Below are 13513 nucleotides of genomic sequence, written 5' to 3' on the forward strand. Positions count from 1 at the left end.
ACAGCCATATGCCCATAGAGCCCAAGTATGTCTAACAAAAACTAATGAAAGTCAATTAATACAATTTATACCGGAGATCTTTAATGGAAATAATGGAGCTGAGATGAAGCAAAGCTTGCATGTAGGAGCTGTAACTGCTTCTGGTCATTGTTTTCCTGCTGCCATTGTCACCGGGAAGTCACAGAGCTCTGCGTTTCTAGGTCTATCACTATCACTTACAGATTTAGGAGAGTAAGAGGGGTATCAGAACAGGACAAACAGTTTCTCAAGTCCAAACAGCTCTCCAACGACAACATAGTGTGGTAGAAAGGCAGGGTACAAGAGATGTGCAGAATAGTCCTCTACCGTTGAATTTCWGTATAATCTTGGACAAGTCACTTCGCTTCTCTTTCTCCAGGTCATCCTTTAGGACATAAAAACTTCTAAGCAGAGATCATCCCTTATTAGGTGCTGTACGGTGTTTGGCATAATGGGAGCCTACTATTAGATGAGGCATCTAATCACTTGTAATACAAATTTTAATTACAGACACCTTCCTCAGGGAGAAAATACCTTTAGAAATATTTTAGCTTTTCCACTGACTGCTTGGGAATGACAGTATAAATCAGCATTGGGATACTAACCAATGAATAACTTGCAAAGGGATTTGTTACTTTCTCAGGAAACTTCTGATATGATCTTGAGAAACTGAGCTTTTCTATTTTTCATAAACCTGTACTTCAAGATCTCCAGAAGAAAGAGAGGCCAATTCAGCTTGTTATATAAGATTCAAAAACCTCAGCCAGAGCTAAAAGAGATATATTACTCTGAATCCAGTGTTAAACTAATAAAATTGTGATACAGTGCTCGTGGTTCAGATCAGCTGCAATGAAATAAATACGAGAAGCARTATTTAAGAGTTATTACTATGTCTATTATTGCATTTCAACTGGTTAATATTAACAGAACAAGGTTGCCACCAGTAATTTGACCATCTCCCACCAAAAGTGGGACTGGCACAGAACTGGCATGAGGGTGTAACCATGGATCCTTTCCTCAGCACCTGCTTGAATCCTATGTCGATGAGGACACACACAGACCACCCCTATCCTGATCCGAAGAGAGTAGACAGGGCCAGTCCAGGGAGAGGGCGACGCTACCATCCACTGCWTTCTAGCTAAATCCTGAAAATCTGGGATAGGAGGTTTTTACTCCCTCTCTCCTTCCTCCTGTGTCTGACTTGTGCATCGTATCTCTCTTTTTATTTTCTTTTCCTTTTGCTTTCTGTTTAAGGAGGGATTCCACATAAGCGGATTCCACATAAGCAAATTCCACCTACCTGCCCCACTTTTAACATTGCCGTGAGCCTGTAAGTGAGGCAAATGAACAGTTAGCCCCAGCTCAGCCTGGGGCTAACATAATTTTGGCAGGTCTCARAGTGGGTGATAGAGCACACGGCAAAGATTTTCTCCAACAGAGCAATTGCAAAAGCAGATCAGGAACAGAACTGACAATTTTCTTACGCTGCTGGCTGCTCTGTCATTCCCTTGTGGGTCTGCTTATTGCACCCGAGGGAAAAGACCTGGGCTATAGCAGAAGCAGCTGGGACTACTATGAATTCGCTTTAAATTAAGAAACTTATTGTTATCTCTAATATGATGTAAAAGACTTAGAAGTAAGAGATAATTCTCTAAATCTCTGCCAGCAAAGGGAAAGAGAAGAAAGCCAATGCTGTTACTATGGAAGCGTAACTTAATACCAGAAATACTGGGAGTAGTAGAACTAGTTTTCCTTCTTGTATTGTTTTCCTATCAAATCCCTCTGGATTTTCAGATGCCTTCCCAGGCCAGGTCTCTGGAGAGCTCCTCTCAGCAGACATAGCTTTTTTATGCTCCCAGAGTAACGAATGCAGCTGAGGAAGAGAAATGCTACTTGTCTTGTGAATGAACACAGCACAGACACTGCACTTGGCATGGTTAAGGTCTGTTGAGGTGTCGGATGTCTCTGTAGRGGCAGAGCTGCTTGACTGTACAAAGCTGGGAGTAATGAGGAGCAGCAAGGAGTTGACATTTTACCTCTGTGTGGTGCTGCTGAGATCAATAACAGAACAACATATTCACTCTGGGTGGCCACCTGTCTAACAAGATGCTGAGAAACATCTAAACAAGATGGAGAACAGCTGCAGAGTAACTCAAAGCATAAACAAAATGTCTTTATCTAACAAATTTGCAGTGATCAGCATTTTAATTTAATTAGAAAAAATGAATCAATAATTTCACCTCCATGAAAGTACTTACAGATCATCATAAAGATTTTTTCAATCTAGTAGTGAAAGATGTAGTAAGAATCAGTAGAACTGATTCCAAAAACCAAGAATCAGGAACTATTTGGAATTAGWAAAGTTCATACGGGAAACAATTCATGACTTTTAACAGTGACGAGATTTTAGTAACTGGCAGAGRTTATCAGCAAAGCTGCTGGATTTACCATTTTTACTATTTCCAACCAACACTGGATATCCCCCCCTTACGTACATTTTTGACTCAGCATAAAGGTAGCCTAGGTTATTCACCAGCAGTTTATTACTGTGTTTGGCTCAGGCTCTAAGCACTTGCSCTGCACAACAGGGAATCCCAATGCAGCTGGGACCAGCCTGCACAAAGCAGAAGGATTACGAGTGCATCACAGGTCCTTGCCAGTCACGCTGCACTGGGATGCGGCATCCCACAGCCGATGTACTCACAGCTTCAACCTACTTTTCACAGGGAAGCTTCAGTTTGCCAGTGCAAAACTCACAGGGAGCACCTGTGGTAAATGTATATTGCAAAGAGCAATTTTCTTCATAGAGTTCTCAATGTTGGCAAACTAAAACAAATAAGAATTTACTTGGCCTAGTTTTGTGGAATTGTTCAGTATACTTAGTCATTTCTCCGCTTCTTCTCCACAGTGTATATATTCAATTAAGTTAGAGTCAGCRTTTTATAGCCCTCCTCAAATCATGTCTCCTTTAGGACTTCCCCTCTTCCTCCCCGCCCTGCAACGCACACACACACACACCTAAAGAAGTCCCCAGGAGATTTTGGAGCTACCAAGTCATTRCCTGGCCAGGGTTAGCAGAAGCATGCTAAAATGCTGCCACCTTGTGCTGGTTTGGCAATAAACTGTAGGTTTGCAAAGCCTATGCATCCTGCTTTCTCMTCTGGATGAAAGGCTCTGCTCTGGCACAGGTCTGCGTAGAAGTGGCGTTTGCTTCCTATATAAATCAGAGGTGCAGCTGTTTGCTTGTGGAATGACAGAAGTGGTAGTATWTTTGCTCAGATGCAATCCTGCTGTGGGTGAGCTGCATTCTTTCCTCTCTTGGTTGCTGTTCTTCATCCTGGTCATGGGGCTCTTTATCTGAAGGAAAAAAGACAGAAACCTCGCAGAATTTCAGACCCCAGGCTGAGCTCACAGGCAGCTGGAAAGAAAGAAACCCTAGGAACCAGATGACTTCCTCTGAGGAAAGCCTTCAACTCAGCATCTTGTGACATTAATACCACAAGTACTAAGCAAATCATGTCTCCTGATATTGGCATGAGCCTTCTAGGGTGCAGAACAGCTCACACATTTAGCCTAACTTGTTGCTTATAATTTTGTGAACTGAAGCAGAAAGTAACTCTTAAATAAATGCCTAATTTTCCAGAGGGRAGCCCAAAGTTTCCTAGGGTAAAAACAAATTAGTCTTTCTCACTTTTCAGTGTTAACACCTTTCCCTAATATAGTTGTCTTTTCTTTTTCTGTGTGTCTTCAAAGCCATTTTCTCCCCTTCCCCTTGACAACACCCTCTCCCTAAACAAGGTTTCTCCGTATTATGAGCTGCATTTGTTTTATGTAGAGCCCATGCAACCTAACCCATCCAACATCCTCTCTAATGATTAATGGTTAGTCAGTACCAGCTGATAAGCTTTTTCCCCTGTGTAACTTTCACTTTGACACTTTTCTTAAATAAACTGAAAACAGAGAAGAACCTAGTGAGATTTTTGAGTATTTGAACTGTACATTGGACACAAATTAGCACTTGAAAATTATGCCTGTGAAACGAAGTAGCATGCTATGATGAGCTAAACATTATTTCATCATATTGCTAGCCTAAAAGTTAAAGATATTTCCTTTGACTCAAGAAGAAAATGGATTGTTGGGAGACTGTTGTGCTTTACTGGTTTATAAGATTTAGGTTGCAGGCAAAAGAAAGAAAAAAAAGAAATTGTTGCAATCACTGCTCCAGCTGTCACCCCTAGGCACTAACACTGTACAGGAACTCAAAGCTCAGTGTTTGGTTAAAAGACTGCTGATTTCACAGCTCTCTACTTCGGGAGCCTTTCTCCCTATGTCTGAATAACAGTTAATGGTTAATTTATCTAGGCACTGAGCACCTTCCTTGAAGCTGATGGCAATGGCCAGGAGAGCTGAGTGCCTCCAAGTCAGATCGTCAGAAAAGTTAGTAAGAAAATCAAACCATCAAGCAGATGTTACATCATTTTTCCAGGTGAAACATAGTAAATTCTTTGCACAAAATTCTTCCAAGGGTATCATCYCTAAAAGTCATATTTTCTCCCTTATTTCTTGCTCAACAGAGGTTTCATTAACTGAGCAAAGCACACACACACTTGCAAGCTCACAGTTATCTCCTGATTTGAGTAAAGGTCAGTTCCCAACATTAATATTTCTTGTCCTGATTCATATAGTACTAATCACTCAAAACGTAAATCCTTCCCAGGTATTTTTGCTAGCATTAGGTAGGATGATTACATTAGTTATTTCTCCCTTGTTTGGCAGAATTAATTCTGCTAGGTTGTAAGAAAATTGCAATGATAGTGTTCAGTCCAAATAATCTTCTCTGGACACTGAGAGTACATTTATGTGTGTAAGTAAGTGTACTGGTGTGTAAATGTCTGTGAGACAGCAAGGGACAGCATCACGAACAGTGCCAGGCTGCTGGTCATGGCTAGGACCAATGGGGCTGCTCCTCTGGCATCTTCAGTCTTTTGCCAGGCCATCACATGAATGGAAACGATAGGAGGGAGAAAGCAGTGGAGCACTGGAGAGAGAAGCAGGAGGACAGAGCAAAGCTGCCTTGAATTTTTATTCCTTTTTTCTCCTAAGAAGGGTGTGAATTGCCTCCTCCCACCAGTCCTCCTTCCCCTCAGCTCCTCAGAAGGCTTTTGTGTTGGGTGCCCACAGCCTCCCCCACGCGGTTTCTGGAGGAGAGCAACCAGTAAGTTGCTTGCATTGATCTTGCCTTCCTCATGCCCTGGTGCCTAGCTTGGGCTGAAAAGCACTGAAAGCTGGATTTTCCCTATTACACTAGCGCTTYGGGTGCAGTGAACTCCTGAGTGCTGGCACTCATTTCTATGATACTCTTCCTTCTCTTCACTTTTCAGAGATCATTCCCATTTCACTGTGAGCCTCATCACTGTTACTGGTTTCTCTAAGTCCTAATTTCTGAAGTGGCTGGGTAAGAGGTTGCTTGCCACTTACAAATAGGGTAGACATTTGCTGTGCAATCTTCACATCTTCAGATATCATGATTCAAGCATCYGAGATCCATGAGACTGGCTGTAAACTATGACAGTTAAAAACAAACATTTGAGGGTAGTGGAAAGCCTTTTTCTTCTTCTTCTCTTGATTTTAGCGCCTTTAAGGTTTCATATTTTTTTCTCCTGTCTAGAGACTTTCAATATGAAGAGTCTAAGCTTTGCATTTAATAAAAACAAGAAGGACTCTGAAACTGGGCAAATAGTACGGAGGTTAACAGCTCTGAAACATCTGACTCTGGCCCCTTTGCTCAGATGGTGGAAAGTAGCCAGCAGTCAGTCTCACACTAAAAAGGATTTACTTTTCTCCATAAATATGCCAGTAGATGTCCATGAGCCTGTGCACAGGAGTATTTATCCCTCACCGGGGTGAGGTGAAGATCTTTGCCCCAGGCTTTTGGTTAGACACTCAGGACATGCCTCAGGCTGTCAGTTGCCTGTATATCATGGCTGCAATGTTGCAGCCAGAAATATGAGATAAGCCAGGCACAAAGAAAACTGCCTAACTCTTCAATATTATCTAGATTTACCAATTCAAGTAATGTATGATTCATTCCACAACCCTCTTTTCTTCTGTCGAAGGGGAACCCTGAGCTATGGACAGGAAGTCAAAGAACACAAAAGAATAAAAATACTCCAATTTCCTATTATAGGCAGGTCAGGGGGGGTGTAGCTGTGGCTTCTTAAATATGAACAAAGTGAAAGAAGTAGACTGTGGGATGAGGCAAGGCAATAAACTACAAGTATTTATGGGGAACCAAAATGCATCTGGTTTTGGGTTGGACAACTTGTGTATCATACCTGCCATACGAAATAAAAAATTTGCTAGTTGTTATTTAATTTTCTACTTGCTGCATAGGACTCCAGCTCTATACTTTTTTTTTCAGATATCAGATGGCTGTTCCCATTCCAGAGGAACAGGATAGAAATAAGCAATTTGATCATTCATTTAATATTTTAATATAATATATAATGTTCTRTGTATTATAATATAAATATTTTGGTAAATTCTGTTTCTCTGTGCATGCTCATTTGRTTTAACACTTTTACTAATTTTTTCGTATCTAACACATATATTTACTGCCCCCATCAAGAGAAGATGGTGTCAGGAAAGTGGGAATCAGCTGGAGGAACTTCTTTCTTTAGTGATCCATTGAGACTATTCAAGCTGTGAACAGCTGTACTGCTCAGTTCTGGCTGATCAGCTCTACTGCACCATCCTGCTCCTTGGTGGAAACAGTGAAAGGACTTGCAAAGTGATTTCTAGCAATAGCACGGTACAATCAAATGAAAAAATCCCTAAACACTTCAYCATTAAGTTTGGAAAACTTTGTGTTTCACTGAGAGGTTGTAAATCTTGATAGCTGAAAACCTCGGGCAGGCAAAAAAAAAAACGGGTTTAATGTAGATGGAAAGAAAACTGTATTAATAGGTAACGTTATATTGGGAATTGCTTCTCGCCCTGCGGACCCTCCTGCCTTTCCCTRGAGAAGTGTGGACGCTTGTAAGGGGTTACCTTGCAGCCATGGGGTGCATGAGGCCAAGGTCCTCAGTGCGGGAGCCACAGGGCACCCTGGCCAGGCTCCTTCCTGACAGGGAGCACACCAGGTGTGTCATACACCATTTAATGAATAGTTTTTAATAGAACTGCTGAGAGCTGSAAGCTGTTGAGGAGCTCTATGTCTGCAGAAAGTTTTCAGGTAAAATATTGATTCCTCTTTGAACATTATAGCCATAGTGACTTCTGTTAKTACTATTTTTCTTTCTATTTTTTCATTAAGTTGTAGCAACTTTGATTAAGTCATTTTTCTTTTATATAGCTGTAATACTTCTAACAGGAGGAAGGTTGCCATTTTCTCTTTTTCTCCTTTTTGTCTCCTCTCCCTCATTATTATTATTATTATTTCTTGGTGGTAACTTTTGTGATAATCTCTTCTTCTAAAAAGCTGTATTTTCCTCATTTTTCTAAAGCTAACCTTAGTAATGGAGAAAATCTGGTGAACCTCAGTATTATGAACTGTATAAATATTGTTCAGTCTGTTTTGTTACTAAATGCACTGGAGCTGTGCTACAAATAAGCCAGTGAAATTGGACTGAGGGAAATTCTGTCTGAATCGAAAGAAGCCAGAACCTAACAGTTGAACAGGGAGAGCAACAAACTTAAAACACAGCAGATCATGTCACCAGAGGCGTTTAAAGGAGGCAGCTGGTAAAGGAACGCATCCCTTGCATGTTCCCTCGCGCAGAGAGCTTGTACAAACGAGCGAAACTGTGTTAGATCCCAAGTGAATCGTTGCTCATCCCCAACTGGAAACAAAAGCTGTGCTCTCCAGCAGCACCCGGCCCTGAAATACGCTCAGCAGGACGTGCTGGTGGCAACGGAGGTAATGTCCTGAGGCACTCGTGGCTTCAGACTAGTTGTCATTTCACCCTCTGCAAAGTTCACCAGAACAGACTCTTCCATTTCTAAACTAACACAAATACAGTGCCTCAAAACAGTCTTTTGAAAGGGAAAAATATTGCTTAGCTAACCATAGGAACAACGCAAAATGTGTATGTATACCTCTGTGTGTGTATACATATGCTTTTATAGCAACATAGGGGGTATTATTTCTGTGTACTGTTGTCTAATCATAGTGTATGATGGTTCTACTAAGCAACTGATAAGAATATTTGTGTATATAAGGGATGTGCTGAATGAAATACTGGTGGTGCTGCCAGCTTCAGTGGTACAAACCATTTGAGTTTTGCCCTGTCATGTGGTCACTCTAACACTGCTTCTGGCTGTGTGGCAATGAGCAAGGTCTGATGGGCAGTTGCGGCTGTGGGAATGATCCTGCAAACCYCAGAGCGCCCACAGCTCCATCGGGGCTGAGCTGGTAGTGCTCAGCAACTTGGAGCAGAAGCAGCTTGGAGAGGAAGCCTCCATGCAAAAGACAGTGCAGAGACATAAATGTAATAAACTAATACAGAAGAATGCAAATCCGTTTAAAAAGTTCCTTCATTTCAGCTGTAATTCTTAATTTTGTTTTATTGTGTCATGGACTACATAAGGACAGATAACTCAGCTTTTTTTTTTCTTCATCATGCTCTTTCAGCCTCTGAATTAGAATAGTTTCCTATATTAAGAATTCTTATTGTTTATATATCCACACCTATTTTCCACTTTTTAGCCTGATACTTGAACATTTTATGCAATGCTTTAACTCAAATTGCATTGCCCTCTCTTTCTTTCTTTCTGAGTATGTATATTTTTTACTTACTGTCAGTGTTTCCACACTTGCATGCAATATGTGGAGTTACAGTCTTATTGAAGTTGACTTATACTGAGGAGTTAATAATAAAAAATGAGGGCTTCAGAAATCAGCATTATTATGTCTTTGCATATGCCTGAAGATTATATCACAGATGTCACCCAGTAATACTTTAAAAGCCTTTAAATCAAGGTGTAAATGTGCTGCTAGATGTTTGGGATGCAGCAGGCACTTCTCTTAGAAAACTCACAAGAACTGCAAATGCAAAACCCCCAGAAAAGAGACAGAAAAGACAGAGAGTTGCAACAATTTCACTACTGGTTATTTTAGACGAAAGGAAAGCATCACTCTGTCTCCGTGACCTTGTCTTTGCAGCTGCACTGCATAAATCTGTGGGCTTTTCTTTTTTGGATTTTTTTTTTTGATTCTTCAGTTTTCCTAATCATTGGAATTGTTCTCCCTAGTGTGTATGATGCATTTAGAGTGCTGGCAAGGCTTTACGAAAGCAACTAATCATTATTAATGTAGAGACATTAAACACAAAAGGAGACAAACCTGAATGATAGAATGAATTTGATACATCCACTCAACATGATCTATTTAATTTTCTCTAAATTAATTATTAGAGAATGAAATTAACACCATCAMACAGCTGAGGATTAAAATTTAACTCACCTTAAAATTGCTAGAGGCAAGAGGAATATATATGCAACAATTCACACTTTATTGCATTTATTTTCCTTTTGATGAAGCATAACATCAGTAGAAAATATCATGAAAAAMACAACCAGTTTTTTATATCTTCCTGAACACCTCGTCAACCCTTCCCCAGTCTGTGAGACATCTTCACTGTTAGTGCACTAGTTCATGATACTTCTCCAGGAGGACATGGCATCATGACATGACATGAAATTTCCYACAAGTTTGGTATGTTATCTCAGTTTGGAATGAGTATAGTACCAGATGAGTTCTAAAAGGAAAAACAAGTCTTCATATAGCTAATGTGGGGGGGGGGGGATTTTTTTCAGAAATTATTTTTGTTTGGGAATGTGKGCATATTGAGAGGGAAAATGACATTTTGTGAGAAAGAGTTGGTTCTGACAATATTTTTCAGAGAGAAATTTCTGGTTCAGGAARCAAAACCCACTTAATGATGTGATATCACTCATTGTGGGATATGAAAAATCTTCAATCCTTAGCAGAGACTCATACCATTAGAATAGAGGTTATGACATGGACCTTTATACAGTCAAAATAAATAACCTAATAACAAGGCAATGACAGTGAGTATTGAGATCACTCTACAGCATTGAACTTCTGTGCACAATGCTCTTTTCTACCAAAAATTGTCACTTAACTTTTCCCCTACCACTGCTGTTTCATATTTTTAATAACAAATGAAAACYGCCAGTCAGGAGGTAATGTAGAAGTTCCACATTTCTCTGCGCACAAGAMCTCTTCATTCATAAATGTCTGCCAAATCCAGAGGACTACAGTAGTGAGAGTTTGAAATAAGAAAGTTCTCCTAATGGCTGATTTTTGGAAAGGACAAAGTGTCCATATCTCAAAAATCAGCRTCTCTAATGCATGCTATGTGATTTCAAAATGAAAGTATCAAAATTCAAGAGYTGTCTTGAAAAGTCCTGATGAAGTCAAAAGCATTTTAACAGAGCTTGAATTCCTTAAAATCACATTGCTTGCCAAATCTTGAGTAATGTTACCTGTATATGACAGCAAATAAATGTGTGTGACATTAACACAGCAGTACAAATTGATATTTGARGCTTGTAGTCAAGCTGATTAAAAATAAACTTTAYTTTTTTATTTAATTTTTTTAACATAACTTCTGAAATCTGAATAAAAAGCATGAAAAATAAATATTATAGATACATCTAATAGAAAGAAACTTCCATGTTGCAAAAGTTTCACAGGTACAGGGCAGAAATGGTTATTGGAAGTTGTGTTGATATTGGCAGCAGAATTGAGAAAAATGTCACTTCCACCCTGCACTACTTCAGAAGTTCCTGGGTGATTTATATCTTAGCTGCCTTATTCACTTGGCATGTTTATGGATGAGTCAAAACCAGTCTGACCTTTAAAACTAACCAGTCTCCAGTTCAGGAAGGAACTAATCAGACTACATCACAGATTTGTAGCAGCTTTCATATTGATGGATTATAAAGCCACCTTTCAGATTATGTGTGCATTAGTCACTTTACCCATCTTTTATGGCCACGGTGTGTTAGCAAACAAGAGCAGCATGATCCACTCAGCATCTGAATCTGCAGGTGGAACTGGAGTTTCTAAATAAACTTGTTCTTATAGCTGTGCAGTGTGCTGTAGGATTCGTGATTAACATACATGATTGGGCCACCCAGTCTAGAAGACAATGTCACTGCGCAGTGCTTCCACGGCATCCTGAAGGAACGATGAAACTCTTCCTAGCAGAGCAACAAAGATGATGCAGTGATTTGGTGAAGYTGAGCTTTCTTGCTTGGGAGCTTCTACCTAGAGTGCTGTAAGGAGACTGTGTCTGCTCTAAGTGTTTCCACATAGCACCCGTTCACAAGTGAATTGCTGTTTCCTACAGCAGAAAYGAAAGACCTGTAAAAGAGAAGGGTTCACTTGCCACCATGGCTGTTGTAGCACTCCTTATCAAGTGGCTGTGCAATGTGATGAGAACCATTTTCCTTCCCACCTCAGGCCTGTGACAAACTGGGACTTGTTCTTAAATGGCTGCAGCTAGAAGATATGGGGTGGCAGATGTTGGCCTGCTGCCATACAGCCATAAAACAAAGTACAGATATGCATTCTAGCTCTGAATTATATGAAAGAAAAGCTACAAAACTGTGATTTGAACAGCACAAATATCCTATATCCAAATACAGCTAACCAATATTTAAGCATTATATGGTTGTTTTCATTGCAGTTAATGTGTCTAACAAAATCGAAGCTGAAACCAATGAAATAACCACACAAAGACCATCATCAACTTTTAAAAGCTAGTACTGGGAGAATAATAAGTTCTAAAAACACCTTAAAAGGCTAAAGGAAGTTGCTTTGTGCTCCTGAAAACACTGAAAAGTCAGTGACAGAGGTAAGTAATTTTTATAAGTTTATGACCATTAGAAGTAAACACGGGACAAAATGTGACTAGCCTTAAAATCTAAATTAGGTTGCTACGTAATGTGGTTCACTTCAGGTAATGTTAAGAAAACAGGTCTGAGTCAGAAATAGGAGCTTCACCAAGAGCATCCTCTTAACAGAAAATAAGAAGAAATACAACAAGATGAATTAACAGTGATTTTGACTACATAACAGATTCAACATTTTACAATTTTAGGGAAAATAGAAGAAAAAAATAGAAGGAAATAAAAGAAGATGAGAAAGGGAGGATTTGTTTTCTGAAATTTACTTTTCTGATAGATGCCCTTAAATTGCATAAATATGGAACCAATAACTATATCCAACTTTAGTTGTCCTTTATAAATGATAGATAATACAGGGCTTCAGTATTTTATAATTAATTGACTCATCTTTTCAGTGGACTCATATTTATTCCTCATAGTCCAGTTGTAATAAAGCTACAGGAAACTAAAAACTGCTAGACAGAATTACAGATAAGAAAAACAGCTAAAATCAGTGCCTATCAACTCATTGACTACAACATTTACCTGCTAGCCTCTAAGGATCCCCATCAAAATGCTAAAGCCTTTTTGTTCCCTTCCTCTGAATGTCGGCTGAAACTTTCACTTYGTATCATTTTTCAAAATATTTTTAAGCCATTTATTTCAGCATTTTAGAAAATGAAAATCACACAGATGTGAGGTTATTAAATCCTGAGGCCCGATCCCTTGTTGCCAAAATCCGTCTCTTTCTGCACTTTGTGTTTGTTCCTTCTGGGGAGCCAGCTTTGGTGTTCAGCATGAGTTCTCCTGAATACTCTCCCAGCGCAGTATCCTGCGACTTTGCACAGGACACTATCCGCAYGGACATGCCTGTGCGACGGGGTGAACAAAGAGGGGTTGCGCTGACCTCGGCAGAGCTGCATGCTGGTGCAGCTGGGAAGCGTTTCTACCAGAGCCAGTTTGTTTAGAACAGTGCAGCGCCGGAGATGTGTCCTTAGACCAAGCAACCACAGTACTGCTCATTCTCCTGGGGAGGCTGAAAGCACCGGTTCTTATTCACTCAAAAGTGCATTTTCAGAACTGTCTGTACATAAACTAAGAGTGCACGTCTTTTCCATGTGCTCATTTCGGGGCATGTTCTTGAAAGGATGAATGTGGGATGCAGGTAGCTTACAACAGGCAGAGGTGAGTGATGGTCCAAGGCTATCTGTGGTCAGTTTAGCCGTGAGTGAGAACCTGGCTGGTTAAAGACAGCAAGGATGCTGGCTACATAACATCTTTGTTGGCATCTCTGGCCTAAGTGCCGATGTGCCTTAACCTAAGTTGCCTGAGCAGCCATCTGGACTGAGAAAACTGGCTTCTCTCCTTCATCTTTTTATGAATAAAGAAACAGTGACAAATGTGATACTTGGGAAAACCTTCACTTTTATTGTAGTAGCACAGCCCAATTAAAGCCTTGTGATTCTTTCTGTTAGATCATGTTAATTGCAAATGTTCTACTCCTGCAGAAAACAGAATGAGGGAATGCGCTGATCCAAATTATCTGTCACTTAGAAGGTGTCTGCGGAGAGACCTGCTC

The sequence above is a fragment of the Rhea americana genome, unplaced genomic scaffold (assembly GCF_003343005.1).
Source record: "Rhea americana isolate MKP2758 unplaced genomic scaffold, rheAme1 scaffold_64, whole genome shotgun sequence".
NCBI classification, from domain to species: Eukaryota; Metazoa; Chordata; class Aves; order Rheiformes; family Rheidae; genus Rhea; species Rhea americana.